General features: G+C 40.6%; 1 protein-coding gene across 1 annotated transcript in view; it reads right to left on the minus strand.

The window, feature by feature from the left end:
* Nucleotides 1-3,583: 3,583 nt before the first annotated feature.
* SLITRK4 (SLIT and NTRK like family member 4) overlaps nucleotides 3,584-13,941 on the minus strand; it is a 138,075-nt gene continuing 127,717 nt past the window's right edge. The window contains exon 3 of the transcript XR_003535425.1: nucleotides 3,584-3,596. The gene's annotated coding sequence lies outside the window, so the exon portion shown is untranslated. The remainder of the gene's footprint in view (nucleotides 3,597-13,941) is intronic.

The raw sequence follows: 13,941 nt of genomic DNA on the forward strand, positions 1-13,941 counted from the left end.
AGTTCATTTGCTCAAGTGAAATAATTCTGATGTACATTTGCAGTAGAGTGCATAAAGCTCTCAAGGTTATTGAATCTGCAGTGAGGGAAGACTTGTTTCCAGCTCCCTGGCTGCAGGTCATTGCAATCCCAAGCAAGTGATCACAGTTAAACAGCTAATCCTGTTTATTTTAGAGTTTAGCTTGAAAGAGAACAGAAAATCTCAGGTACAAAATTCAAGGGTAGTTGGAAACTGAGCTGAACATCACTGTGTAGGCTTATGTCTTTGCAAGACTGAATTGCATTCTGAAATCTGAAATTCTCAGTTTTAGGGGGAGTCATTTTCATTTTATTTTATCTACAAAGTTTGCTTTCTCCTTCTGCTTTTGTATCAGGAAGAGAAAGTGAGTTTTGCTTGCCGAGAGAGCCCATGCAGAATGTCAAACCATTGTCCTCTAGCTACACATTCGACTGATGTTTACATCTCCAAGTTCCACTGGAGAAACACACTGAGCACAGTGTTGCCATCAGTTAAAATACCAGGCTGCCTCTTTACAAGGCAGACCGTGCATATCTAAGTGTTGAAATATGTTCCCAGTACTCTTATTATTACGATATGACCAAATAGTCTTCACATTTTAATGATGTTGTCTTCTAGAGGGATGATAATAATTTAATCTGCTTCAGTGGAGGCAATAAAAATTCTTGTACTCTTACACATCTGCCTGCTGTCAATACTGGATTTTTTTCCACATTTCTCTTTATGTAGAATGAAGAACCATTTACCAAACACAAATAGCAACTAGCAAGCTGAGATAACCCCATCTAAAAACTATTATTATAAGATCCTTGACTTTTTCCTCTCTGTCCTTCAAATGAAAACTCTTAGAAGTCAACAAACTGAATTCTCTTTTTTGACAGAAACACCAAACAATGCTTGAAACGCTGCCCACATCTGTGAAACTATATCTAATCAAATTCACGCCTGCATTGGTTGCCTGGGTAACAATCAGACAGTTGCTCCTACAAACAAACTGCAAACAGCAGAAGGAAATGTGCTCTAAGTGGAAGCATCTACTTCTCTGAGCTTGAGCCTTGTTAGTTTAAGAAATAATCACATGATAAGATCTTATTCACAGGCAGCAGATGAATGGAGGGGGGATATTATACACTGATTGGTTCTCTCATGAGGATAAGGAAGACACAGGAAAGGTTGTGAGCAAATGAACATAAAAGCACAGTTCCATTTTTATCATTCTCTCCTTTTCTTCTCCCTGAGAAGCACAGCATGGCATTTGGATGTAACTGTATGTCACTGCATAAAAGGGTGATTCATTCCTTCTTTTTCAGGACATACTTGAAGTTATTGTCTACATTTTCCCCTCACAGCACAGGCCCTTAATTGATCAGCTTCGTTTTAGACTCCTCCTGATGACATAGAGGAGAGATGGCTCTTCTGAACGTATAGAGACGCGATAGGCACTGCAAAGGCCGTCGTTTCCACAGCAACAGGGACCATGCAGGAGCTCTGAGCCAAACTTCATCTTCACCCCTTCCCTCCCCCTCCTAAGTCTGACCACACAGGTTTCCTTCTTCACGCTCCCCACAGACGCTTCCGGGAGAATCCAGCTACAGTCGGATGCGTGAATGTCCCTCACACACTCAAATGGAGTTTTACAGACAAGCATTGGCTTCAGGGCTCATGTGATTTTCAAACAAGTCTAGTTTGTTAACCTCAAGCATTCGAAAATCATGTTAAAAAAAAACTTACATAAAATCTTGAGACTCAGATAATAAATACCTTCGCACGTGGTTTAATTTGACTTCTGGGTTATAAGGCTTAAGCCCCTTCTCATAATAAGGTTGGCTTGAAAGTTAGATGGGTATTTATTGGTGGTGTTGCTTAAATAATAAAATGTAAGCTGCTTGCAAAATAACTCTGACTCAGGAGAAAAAAGATCTAAATAAACAACTATTATGATAATATTCATAGTAACCCGCTCCAAATTAGACATATTGCAGTTCTCCTGTAGCACTGGTTTAAAAAAGGAAAGAAAATAGAATTGTCAAAGAGATGCTCCTTATCAAAACCTGAATCACTTACCTGCTAAAAGTAAGCACTGCAGAGGAACATACTTGTACTGCAGATTTCCCACACAGCACAAAGCCCCTAAATAGTGCCTTACATCATGGGTTTCAAGTTGGTGGGCGTAACTGCAAAACTGAAATCACCAGTAAAAAACAAATATAAAAAAATGCCAATCTGACATCCTGGTCGCAGTAGCAGAGCTGACAAAAACAAAACTAATGTGGGAAAGGTACATCAGCAGGATGGTTACTTGCTCTGCCAGCAAATAAGCCTGTTGCAGTAGCAAGGATCAAATGCTGGCTGTTCTTCATGGTCAGTGTTTCCACCGCTTTCATAGCTCTGTTTATTTCATTTATTATCTTATGCAACCAGTAGCCACTCAGCACATAATGCTGCACTGTTTACACGGCACAGATTAACAGAAACCAGCTGTGAAGTAAATGCTTTCTTCACAAATCTTTACACTTGTCACGTTTGTATGGGAGAGAGCAGGTTTTGTACAGAAAGGCTTCACCTCTGTGCATGGGTTTGCAGGCATGTGTGCACGTGCACCTTCTCACCTCACCTCAGGGCAATCAGCTGGCAGGGAACTCCCAAATTCCCTTAGACTCTGGTGTAATTCCAAGTCAAATAGAGCTACTGATCACAGAGTGTTTAAATTCAACCAAACAGGGGGACTTTCTAAAAGGTCGATAAAGGTAAGGGAAAGCTTCTTGCTGCCTTGAGAGCTCTGAAACAAGTCCATGGCTGGGCTCTGGAGAAAAAGGAGAATTTCTGTTTCCTGGTGGTTTAGTTTAAAATATTTTTTTAAGGAAATGTCATGCTTTTAATCGAGAGCAACTGTTCGACAACCCCTTGCCTTCTTCCTCCTTCTCAGACCCCAGTCTACTTATGTGTACATCAATCAGATTGTAAAATATCATGCCCAGGATTGGAACAGGAGCAAGGATCATCTCCTGAAGGTACTGCAAGCACTGGCCTTCCAGCTACTGCAATTCCAGGTTTGAACCAATGTCCTGAAGCAGTTGACTTTGGTGGCTGCTTGTTGAGATGTGTTTCCATATGGAATCAAATACAGAGGAAAGCATGAGATATAAAGTTGTGAACACGAACAAGCAAATCAGGAATGTACTATGAAAGCAGAGGCAGCCCTCAAGTCCTCAATATTAGAGCATCCACCATTTATGCCTCTGCTGACCTTACCCACAGGGATTTGGTAGGTAACATGAAGAAACTGTCATCTATGCTTTCTGAAGTCAGTAACATATTAAAGTATTAGAATTTAAGGACTGGTTTTTGTTGTTTGTTTTTTCTTCCAGCTCTGGAAAAATGCAGACAATCTTCAATTTCATAAAAAGTTTCCCTACAGGCTTTTACATACATATCAACCTGAAACAGATTACTTGGTTTTCACTAACAAAAAATGAGATTTTTCCCAGTGGTTTAGCAATAAACACTTAGAAATTATTTTAAGCTTATTGCAAAGCAAAGCACTTTAATGTTTAGTGTAGTTTGAAGAACATTTTTTTCTGAAAAATATATTTTTTATTTCTTTCCTGTCCCCACAGGATCATTTTCCAGCTCTAGAAAAAAGCCAACGGGTCATGATGATACTGATAACACTTTGGGAAAGCGTCAAGAAAATGGAAATTGCCTTGTGTGACTTTTTTTCCTGAGAGATCTGGGGGGTTTTGTTTGTTTGTTTTGGGTGTTTTTGTTGTTGTTGGTTGTTGTTGTTTTATTTTTACATCTTTACTTATTGCAGAGACATTTTATAGTCTTAGCTGGGCATCCTTTCTAAACTTATCTTGACATTGAATGGCTAAAATGAACAAGTGAATGAATGAATGAATGATTAAGACAATAACCTAGGAAGTAGAAATTGAGGCAGATTATGTGAACTCTGAAGTAGTACAGAAAGAAACAGATGCCAACAGAGTCTTAGAACCCCTCATTTTGTCTGAGGAGAAGAAAAAGTTCTCAACAAACTAGTGGTAAATGAAAGATACCCTTAGAAAACTGCGTTATGTAGGGAATTATGTTAAAATATAACAGGAATAATGAGATACAAAACAAATAAAAGATAAAAAGCTTGCTATGTATGCATTAACTTTTGCTTTAAAAACTGTATTTTTGTGGGAAAATAAAGAACCCAGGGACATTTAGTGCCAATATTACAATTTTTTTAACCAATTAACTGATCCAATATCCTCTATGAAAACAAGCTTCTATGACAGCAATTTGTTGCCCTCTCTGCACCTGACTTTAAATATGAAATTCAGCCATCAAAGTCTACCATGGCCATCAAAGCCACAAACCCACAGCCATCCACCTCTACTATAGTCACAACAACTGAAGGCAGAACTTACTATAGAACACTATTTCAAAAAAGTGGAAGTTATTTTTACTTCTTCCCTCCTGCACATATGTCCCAGGGAGAACTCACAATCTGTGCTTCCCATTTCGGGAAACAATGCATTTAACTTTGTAAACACTGGTCTTATGCACCCCTTAGGTATCTGTGGTTACATAGATGTAAAGAGCTCTTGAGTTACATCCTGCTTGTTTGATAGTTTCTATGCCACTTAGAGTTGCTGCAGCAGCAACTACCATGGGTCTGAACCAGAGTCTACCCTGGTTGACAAGGAGATGTCATTAAATTACAAATCTGAATATCTAAATAAATTAGATACTTGCTACAACCCCAGTTGGTCTCAATTTATATGCAGAATAAGCAAGAAAACAGAAGAGAAGAAGGCTTTACAAAGCATATTTTCCAACTCCACATCATCTTTCCATGGCATCAACTGAAAAAGCCTGTTACTTGTTCTTTCACCACATTGCACTTCCAAGAACACCAGTGACACCACAGAGTCCAGACCTGTTGGTAAAGATCATCCTAGGGCTACTTGGGTCAGTGGAGCTCTGCTGACTCCAGAGGGTCTCCATGCCAAGCCTACCTTCTCCAGCCTCACAGGGAAGGCAAGGCTAGGAACATCCTCAGCTCCTTGCCAGGGGACAGTGGGCTCTGAGGTGACACTGCTGCCCAGCGTCCTGCAAGCCATAAAATACAAGCAGACTTACTACTGATGTCAGCAAGGAGCAGGAATGTTTATCTTACTTTTATTTGGCAAAGCTTGGTCTTCCAAACAAATGGTCTCCTGTTCCTGCCTTTTGGTCGCACCCTCTGTAGAATGGCAATTTGCTCACAGCATTTCCAGCAAATAGGGCAGGCTCTGCTTAAAGGTCAGTGCTAAGGCACTGGCATCTGTAAAGCACATGGGGACAGGACAGAGCCCCCAGCACCTGGCTCGGAAATATAACACAGATGTTGCTCTTCTTCCTTTCCACTGAAACATCCAGATGAACCCTGTGCAACAAACTCTGTCCTGGACACCTTCTGTGCCTTCTGCCAGACACTTCAGACCAGGCTTTCCTGAGAAATCAAACTCAACATTGCCTAAACGTTGCAAACTGACAAAAGGTGGGTTTTAATTTTCTTCCCCTCGTTGCACCCCTTCCCTTCACCAATACACATTCATTGAAATTTAGAAAGATGCCCACTGCTGCCCTTTAAGTGGCTATAAAGAGAGGAGGGTGAGACTATCATTCCATATATACCCTCTGCTGCTCACTGTGTTAAACCAAGGAACTTCACCATTCACATAGCAGAGTTAATTACCCAAAGAGAAAAAAAGTGTTGTGAAGGAAGCTGAAATTCACTGTTTTTACAGAGGTTAACACATGCAGTGGCTCATTCCAAGCTATGTTCTAAAAATGAAGGTGATCTGTGTTCTGCCACCACATTTCACAAATTGCTGTTTAGTCTTGGATCAGAGAAGAGCTTGACAACACGTTGCTGTAAAAATAAAATGATAGATTCGGGTCTGCATTTTACAGTCCCACAACACTGATCTTTGATATTTCTTAGGCAAACTTTCTGTTTGAGGTTTGGAGACGGTTTTATTGTTTTTCCTCTCCTAGAAAAGATTTGTTGCCCATATTCAACCTCCGAAATCTCTTGCGCACTCCCTGTCATACTATTTTTTAAAAACAGCATTTGATCTTGTGGAATAAATAGTATGAATTATTCATGAGAAAGACATTTTAAAGCCCGAATTCCACCCTTCCTTTCTTCCTCGTACTTTTTCATTTGGCATTAAAACTATTATAAACAGGCCCGTTTTGGTAACAAGCTAGACTGCCCGTGGGCAGCAGGAGTATCATCAGTTAGAGAAGAGAAACCATGCACAGAAAAAAAAAGACCTCAAATAAAACACTGGAATAATAATACTGCCAAGGCAGTATTGATTCAGCATACTCTTGAATTATGTTAAAGCTTTTAATTCCGTGCTCTCTTCCCCTTTTTCCTTAGGATCATATTACATTAAGTCATATACCTCTCTGAGACTTTATACTACAGCATTTAAACAAGACTGTCAGCATTACCAGCATCTTCAGGTTCGTGCATAACATTTACTTTAAAAACATATCTCCACAAATCTGTGTTCCTAAGCTAATATTTTTTTCATTAATATGTTGTATAGGCCATTATTTAACATTTTTAAAAGCATATGACATATTGCAAAGCCTTAAACTCATCACATTGTTCATGAGTGACAGACAGTGGTCACCATTTTATACCAAATAGGGGAAGACTGCTGTTCCTTGGCTCTGTTCCTTGTAGGTTTTTGAGATGATACTAGAGATGACTAGCTGGGGTGACACTCCAGCAGAGAGGTTGGCACTCTCCCCTGGTTGAGAAGGGATAAGGAAGGCAAGATCAATCTCCAAACCCACAGATTCCCAGGGAACTCAGAACCATCCTGTGGTCTGGAACCACTTCATTCTGCCCCTCGGTTGCTTTGAAGTACACCTTTCATCAAGATTGCTGCTCTTATAGCTCTCCTAAAGGCTCAGGGAAGAACATCAGGGTAAATTAGCCCATCTGTTTTCATTTGGCAGGGATTCAGCAAAACACAGTTTAGCAAAGTGCTTAAATAAATGCTTAACCTTAAGCTTTCTATTAAGTACCTACGAAAATGCTTTACTGGATTAAGAACAAAAACTGCTGGAAAAGGAAGGAGGTCTTCATGGTCTGCTGCACAGTCAGAGGCTTGGCAATGAAGAGGAGACTGCTTTCAACATTTGCCAAGATTTGTGGTATGGGACAGTGGAGATGGTGGCCACATGTGACCACAAAACAGGAGAGGGACTGCGCCATGGAGCTTTCACATGTTGTTTGCATGGAAAAAAAAGGGGGAAGATTGAATAACACTGCTTTTTGACAGTGTATCAGTTCTAGTGGCTTGTGTCTTGGGCTGATTCACCCTCCAGATGCTAGAGTGGCACAAGCCCCAGGGAGGCACAGAGGCGAAGGCCTTAATTCCCAAGGAGGCAGAGACCATTCCCCCATCGGTGCAGGGGACACAAGCACAGGTACACTGCACAGCTTCTCTGTCTCCTTTGCACGAGGGCCAGTGCTGATATCTCAGCTCCTCAGACAAGCACTGCTCTGTTCCCTCAGCCATGGGAGGTAGAAGCAAACAGCTCAACTTTTGTGTGATGATGGGGGTAATGAAGATCCACGTGACAGTTTCTCTACAGGTTCATAACAACTCTCCCTTTGCAATACAAACACTGCCTGCAGGTGTTTACTCCTGCCTTTTTATACTAAAATGAGACAACAAGTTTGCACATGACTAATCTCTTCATAATGTATTTTACCTCCTGCAAACTGGTTATAAATACAATTATTTTTCAAAAGACTGAGAAATCTGCCAGATCTTTATATAGAGGTCCTTGTGGAAAACACAATCCATCACCTTTCTAGTAAAGAACTACACAAAATGAAATATTTAATAAGTGATAAATTAAATATTAATGGCCAATGCATCACAGATGTCTCCAAATGTTTACATGAGTATATAAGTTAGAGTGCTTATTTTTGTAGCAGCTCAGCCCATTCCCACCTAATTTGCTTGCTAACTGCTTCACAAGCCTCTAAGCAATCCCATGGCCCCAAAGTCACCTCTAAGCAAAAGTTCCAGCTCTAGGCCTCCAAACCCAAGTTATTTAAGTTCCTCCTTCAGCATCTTTCAAATATCCCCTTACCTTACCATGGGCTTCTGGGCTTATCTGTGTCTCCACCACCCACATTCAGTTTTACTGTTGTTGGAGGTTGTGGTGATACAAATAGAAATTGTTAACCCCTGCTTTCATTCATACCATAGGAAAACATCATCCTCCTCTGGCAAGGGAACTGCAGAAGTTTTGTAAGAAGTTTTGAGCTGGCAGTGGAGGGGAGGCTGAGGAGGCTGCTCAGGAAGTGCTGTGTAAAAAGCAGACCATCCTGCTGGGGTAATTAAAGAGCTCCTACTGGATTTATTCCAAGATCAAAGCCCTAAACATATTTACTTATTTAACTCCCATATCTTTGAAAAGCTGCACACAAAGGACTTCTGAAATGCCTGTTCTGGGATGGGGGGGGCAGATCCCAAGCCCAGGCCCCAAAATTATTTGCTACCAAGTCCCAGCACCTACAGTGATGCTGCAGAGCAGCTGAGGTTTAGCAGCTCAGATTTTGGCCAGAGCCCAGGGATGTTCGCCACAGTGGCTTCCACTCTCTAACACCAGTGTGCAATGCAGCCAGATCCAATTTCCAAAACAAGCATTTCTGTGTCTGTGTGTTCGTGTCTCTGCTGAAGCCTCTCATGTAGCACCTCTCCCCGTGCCCCTGTGGTGCCACCCTCCCCTCCGAGGAGCACGGGTGAAGCCAGCCTGCAGAAGTTAACACCGCTCATTAATCGGCCAATGGAGCAGTGCCAAGCCAAGGGAAGAGCTCCTTCCCTCCCACCCACCATCCTGGAGCTGAGGAAAAAAAATCCCTGCTGGGAGAAGGAGCTGGATGGAGCAGCCCAGAGAAAGGGATGCCCAGAGGCCATGGGGTCACGCCTTTTAACTGGACACCTGGGCTTTTTGCACAGCTTTTTCTAAAGCAGTGCAATACCTGGCTGGCTTTGCATCACCCCTCACAGAGAGAAAAGCCCAGCCCTTCTCAAACAGCCTAAGCACTTCTCTCCCTGCAGCCTGTTATACAAATATATATTCTGAGCGTTTTGAAAAAGCCAGTTCTCCCCCAAAATCAGCTTGCTGACAAAGAGTATTAGGTCATCTGGGACAGCTGCTGTCTCTCATGGAAATCAGTGGGGTTTTAAATCCTGCAAGTTTTTCTCAACGCCTGAAAAAAAGCCCCATGGTGGCAGTTCACACAAATTCTTCCACTGACTTCTCAAGAGCAAGACAAACCCTAAAAAGAATGTAAGGTTTCCATTTCTAATCCCCTTTAAAATAGCTTAGGTATGTATGATGGAAGTAGCTGTGAGAGGTAACTGCTGCATGGGGGCCCAATTACTCACCCAACTTCAAAACAACCCAAAACTCCTGGCTGCTATGAGTGAAGGGCTTAAAAGGTGTGGGTCAAGAAATGGATAAAAGCATCATTTCAGACCTATATAACTGTCAGTTTAAATTTGTTTTTCTTTATTCTTATTACAAATTATCATTTACCTAAATGTGACTCTTACCTGTCACTGGTGTTCTTTGTGTGTGGTTGGTTGGTTGGTTTGTTTGTTTTTTTAACTTCAAGCTCCTGTTTCAGATGTATAAAAGCCTTCCAACTCTACAGAAAACTGAATTTTTGAAAGGTTTGTGTCATGCAACAAATACCACAAAGCCTTGCCTCAAGGTTCATTAGGTCTTTAGAGACCTGCTGTGGTGTTAATGTGCCTTAACACGGCCTGGAAAGGTTACAGACATGGAAAACTGATATCCTTTACAGAAAGGATTTTCTTTGTTTTCTTCCTTGTGTTTTTAACAAAAGCCATCTCATTATGAAGATCACCTATAAACTATTCCACATAGCTTTGGGTTGAGTTGGAGTCTCCTTGTGATAAGTTCAAGTAAAAGAAACCCTTCTTCACCTTTAATTACAGTAGCAGTGTTGGGTGGTACTGCATTAAACTGACCTTTGGCTTTATGTTAGCTGAGCTAAATAAATAAAAAAATCACAATTTACCAGCAACAAACACAAGCATATCTTATCATTCACAGTGTGAAGTTGTTACTACAGTGCCATCTTCAGTGTGTTCCATAAAGTGGAGTTTTCCAGTAGAGGATTTTTCTTTGTTCTTTATGAGTTGGAAATGGATTAAAATAATTTCAACTGCAGAGAAGGATGAGTAAAAAAAAAAAAAAGTGAAAGCCTTCTCTCTTTGTTCATAAGAAGCAGAGTGTTGTGATTCAGAAAATAAATAAATTATTATATCAGAAGCATGTATAATCATTAGGCAAAACGATCTGAGTCTGGCCACCAAAATAGGCTTTGAGGTAAAAAATGGTTGTTCTCATCTACTGCCAGAGACACTCACTAATACCTCAGGGAAATAACAATTTTGCATGTGCACATGCATTATGCTTAGTACATTACAGAACCATTAAAAGTTGTTAATGCTAGTTTGACTGTACATTATTTACAGACAGGGAAAAGACATGTATCTCCACAAATCTGGCAGAGAACCTGGTCTAGTTGCACTGTGGAGGACATGACATTTGGCCAAACAAGTTCTTCCAGCCTGGTCCCAAACTTTAGAGTTTAGACTGGAGCCAGAAGCGAACATTGCTTTTCCTGTTGCACAGTAGACCAGCCCATATACTGAAGCATCAGACAGTCAAGGAGAGTCCTGCATTCCTGATTACAGAGCTACTGTGCTGTTCTGCTCCTGTTACTTTGCTTCCCTGCAATGTCAAAACAAGGATGTTACCGAGCCCTGCTACAACCCTGTTGCTTGGCCCAAGCCACAGATGGTATAGGAGAAGACACTTCAGCAAAGGTCACTGCCATGCTTCTGTTGTCTCTGGGGACATCTTTGTCATGATGCCCATGGCAAATGCCTGCACAGTAGGTATGAACACACGTTGCTGCTTCAACCTCACATGCCAGAGACAGCAGGCAAACCGACCTCACACATGTATAATGTCAAAGGGAACACTTGTGTGGAGAAAGGAAATAGGAACTGACTCCAGTTCTACACCTCAGTCCCACAACTTGTCAGCGGAGCAAAAACAGCCAGAAGTGCCAATGTTATTGGAAAATATGAGTGATTTTATTATTATAATGCAGATGTTCTTTTTGCATGTTCTCTTTGCTTGTCATTTTTGGGCTTAAGTATTTTCTTGCACATGGCTCAGAGCTGTATTACTCTGTATAGAGTAAACAGCTCTATTTAACAGTCTACAGAAAGGAAAACACAGCTTATCCACTTTAAGTGATATTTCTGAACCTGAACAATAGAGCACTGTGTACAGTACAATGGTATTCCCCGTTTGAAATGGATTGTATGCTGATAATACTCATCATTTGCATACTGCTTTCATTTTGAAGGCACATTACAAATGTAAAGGAATCCTCACCAACACACTTTACAATTTATAATCCTTACTATCTTGGCTGTCATATGCTGAAGTGGTATAAATTACTTGACAAAGCTACACAGAGAGAATGTGTCACACTCATTTTGTTGACCATTACTTGTCTAGTTACTGTCTATGTGACTATTGCAGCAAAATCATAAAATCTTGCTTATGGCATAGCTCCAACAGCTGAACAGAACCTCCAAATTATAGGGGAAGCTACTTAAAAGATAAAACCTCTTACAGCTTCCATAGCTTATGTTCTTGAGAAAGGATTACAAAATATGGGCCTTGTTTGCTGGCAGAAACCCAATTCTCCCAAAGTACTTCCTGAATATTTCGCTTAGTTAAGGCAAAAGTCACTTTCACTGAACAAAAAGAAATCTTAAATCTTGGTTATTCATGACATTGTTGCTCTTTATTTACAACTTGGAAAACCATGAGAATTAAAAGCAAAGTTTTTTGGACCCAATCTCCTGATCACATTTGTAAAACCACTGATTTACTGAACTGATCCCAAAACAAAGATCTTCATAAGTATAAAACAGTGCAACCAATGGCAACATTTAAGAAGGAAACTATATGAACCCCAATTATTTCAAAGTGCTAACCCCATCCAAAGAAATCACCCCTTGTACAACATTTGTACTCTTGTTTCCAACTTCACCAAATTGCAGACACAACAGGAGCTTCGAGAATGCCTACTGATCTAACTTCCATGAAAGCAAACAGACAGGGAACATTCAGAATCTTCCATTTAATTTCTACCACACAAAAGGCAGCAAGACATTCAGGATGAATCTTTGCAACTAAATTGTGCCCTGAGCTGCACATGTAAGTCCTTTGGCACCCAGGGGCATATTCTAACCCAAGAATGGAAGAAGTTGAAAAGCTGCATGCTAAAAATATAAAACCAACTCCTTTATTTCTCTCTCTCTTAGTAAAATACTTTCTAAATACAGATATTAACCAACATTGTGACCATTTTTTATCTGTATTTCTCTTTTTCAATCTAGAAAAAATCAAATTCAGCCCACTTTGCTTTATAAATGAAAAAAAAAATTATTCTCCTACCCTTTTCCTACACATATCCACAAAATTATTTTTGGGTATAAGCAAACACAGACTGCACATACACGAGAGTGGTGACCTGGAGTCTTATTTGCAGTGTATAGACAAGAAGAATACCCTGCTGAGAAGGACTCAGAGAGTCTATGAAACCCTGCCAGGGAGCAAGAAAATCTGCTGTATGGTACATCATTTCCTGCAGTTTCTTGCAGTGAAGAGCTCAAAATCTGTCAAAATACGCTGCCCTTTGTGACTCTGCTCATTGAGATGTACTTACCATACGATGTCTCATATTCAGATGGGAGCACTAATGTAGCACATGAAGAGAGTCTCCACCAAAGCAATTCCTCAGCAAACATTAGGTACAGACTGACCTCCACAGCCAAACAGCACCCAATATGCACCCAAGTGTATCCACATCTCAGCCTCATTAAGAAATATGCATCACATGTGCTTTAACCTAAATAATTTGCCCAAGACTTTTGAGTTGAGTTGTGACACCAAAACCTAGCTTGGGTTAAGTGGGTGCAGGTGTCTGCAGGATTTAGCCCGCAGTCTGTCAGGATTCAATGGACTGAATCACATTTATGGTGCCCTGTCCAACTTACAGTCATGGAAAGCCATGATTGTCCAGCTTCAAAAGCCCAGCATGAATCTTCACAACAGAAGCTTAAACCATTTCCTACACTTCTCTGTTTTGGATCCTGCACCGTCTGACATGACTCAGGAATCATCCAGGACAGTCTCTGACAGTTTGCCTTTTTTAGCTGGGTTTTAGGAATCGACAAATCCTCCTCCTCTGCCTCCTTGGAAACTGCTACTAACTGAAGTCTAGACAAACATCCAGCAGGAAAGGTCTGGCTCGCTGAAGGTGAAGTGAGAGCATGAAGTGGAAGGATGCCCTGGAAGGTCACAGCACACACATTTCCAGGAAATTACACTGAATTAAACCAAGAAATTAAACACTGGTGGATGGGGGAAACTGAGGAATATTCTTTGTTACTGTATGTTTACAAAATTACCATATAGAGATCACCTTCTGTTTTCTGGTTAAACAAAGACCAAAGAGACAATGATGTAACACTTGTAACCCATCACAGTTGTTTTACAGAATGTTAAGCCTTCACATACACATATATTAAAAAATTCAGATTTAGTAGCAACTAGGTCTTTTTTTCTTATCTAATCTTTATTTGTGCTTTTAAGGAATTATTTAGTGTTAAATGGCCATAAAAATTCCCAACAAGGGAATGAAAAGTCAATATAATGCAGTATCAGTCTGTTACCAGTGACTGGTATTTTAAAAATAACAGACTGCTCAAAGTGTACTGTTTT

The sequence above is a fragment of the Neopelma chrysocephalum genome, unplaced genomic scaffold, assembly GCF_003984885.1.
Source record: "Neopelma chrysocephalum unplaced genomic scaffold, ASM398488v2 Primary Assembly neopelma1_81, whole genome shotgun sequence".
In the NCBI taxonomy this organism is placed as follows: Eukaryota; Metazoa; Chordata; class Aves; order Passeriformes; family Pipridae; genus Neopelma; species Neopelma chrysocephalum.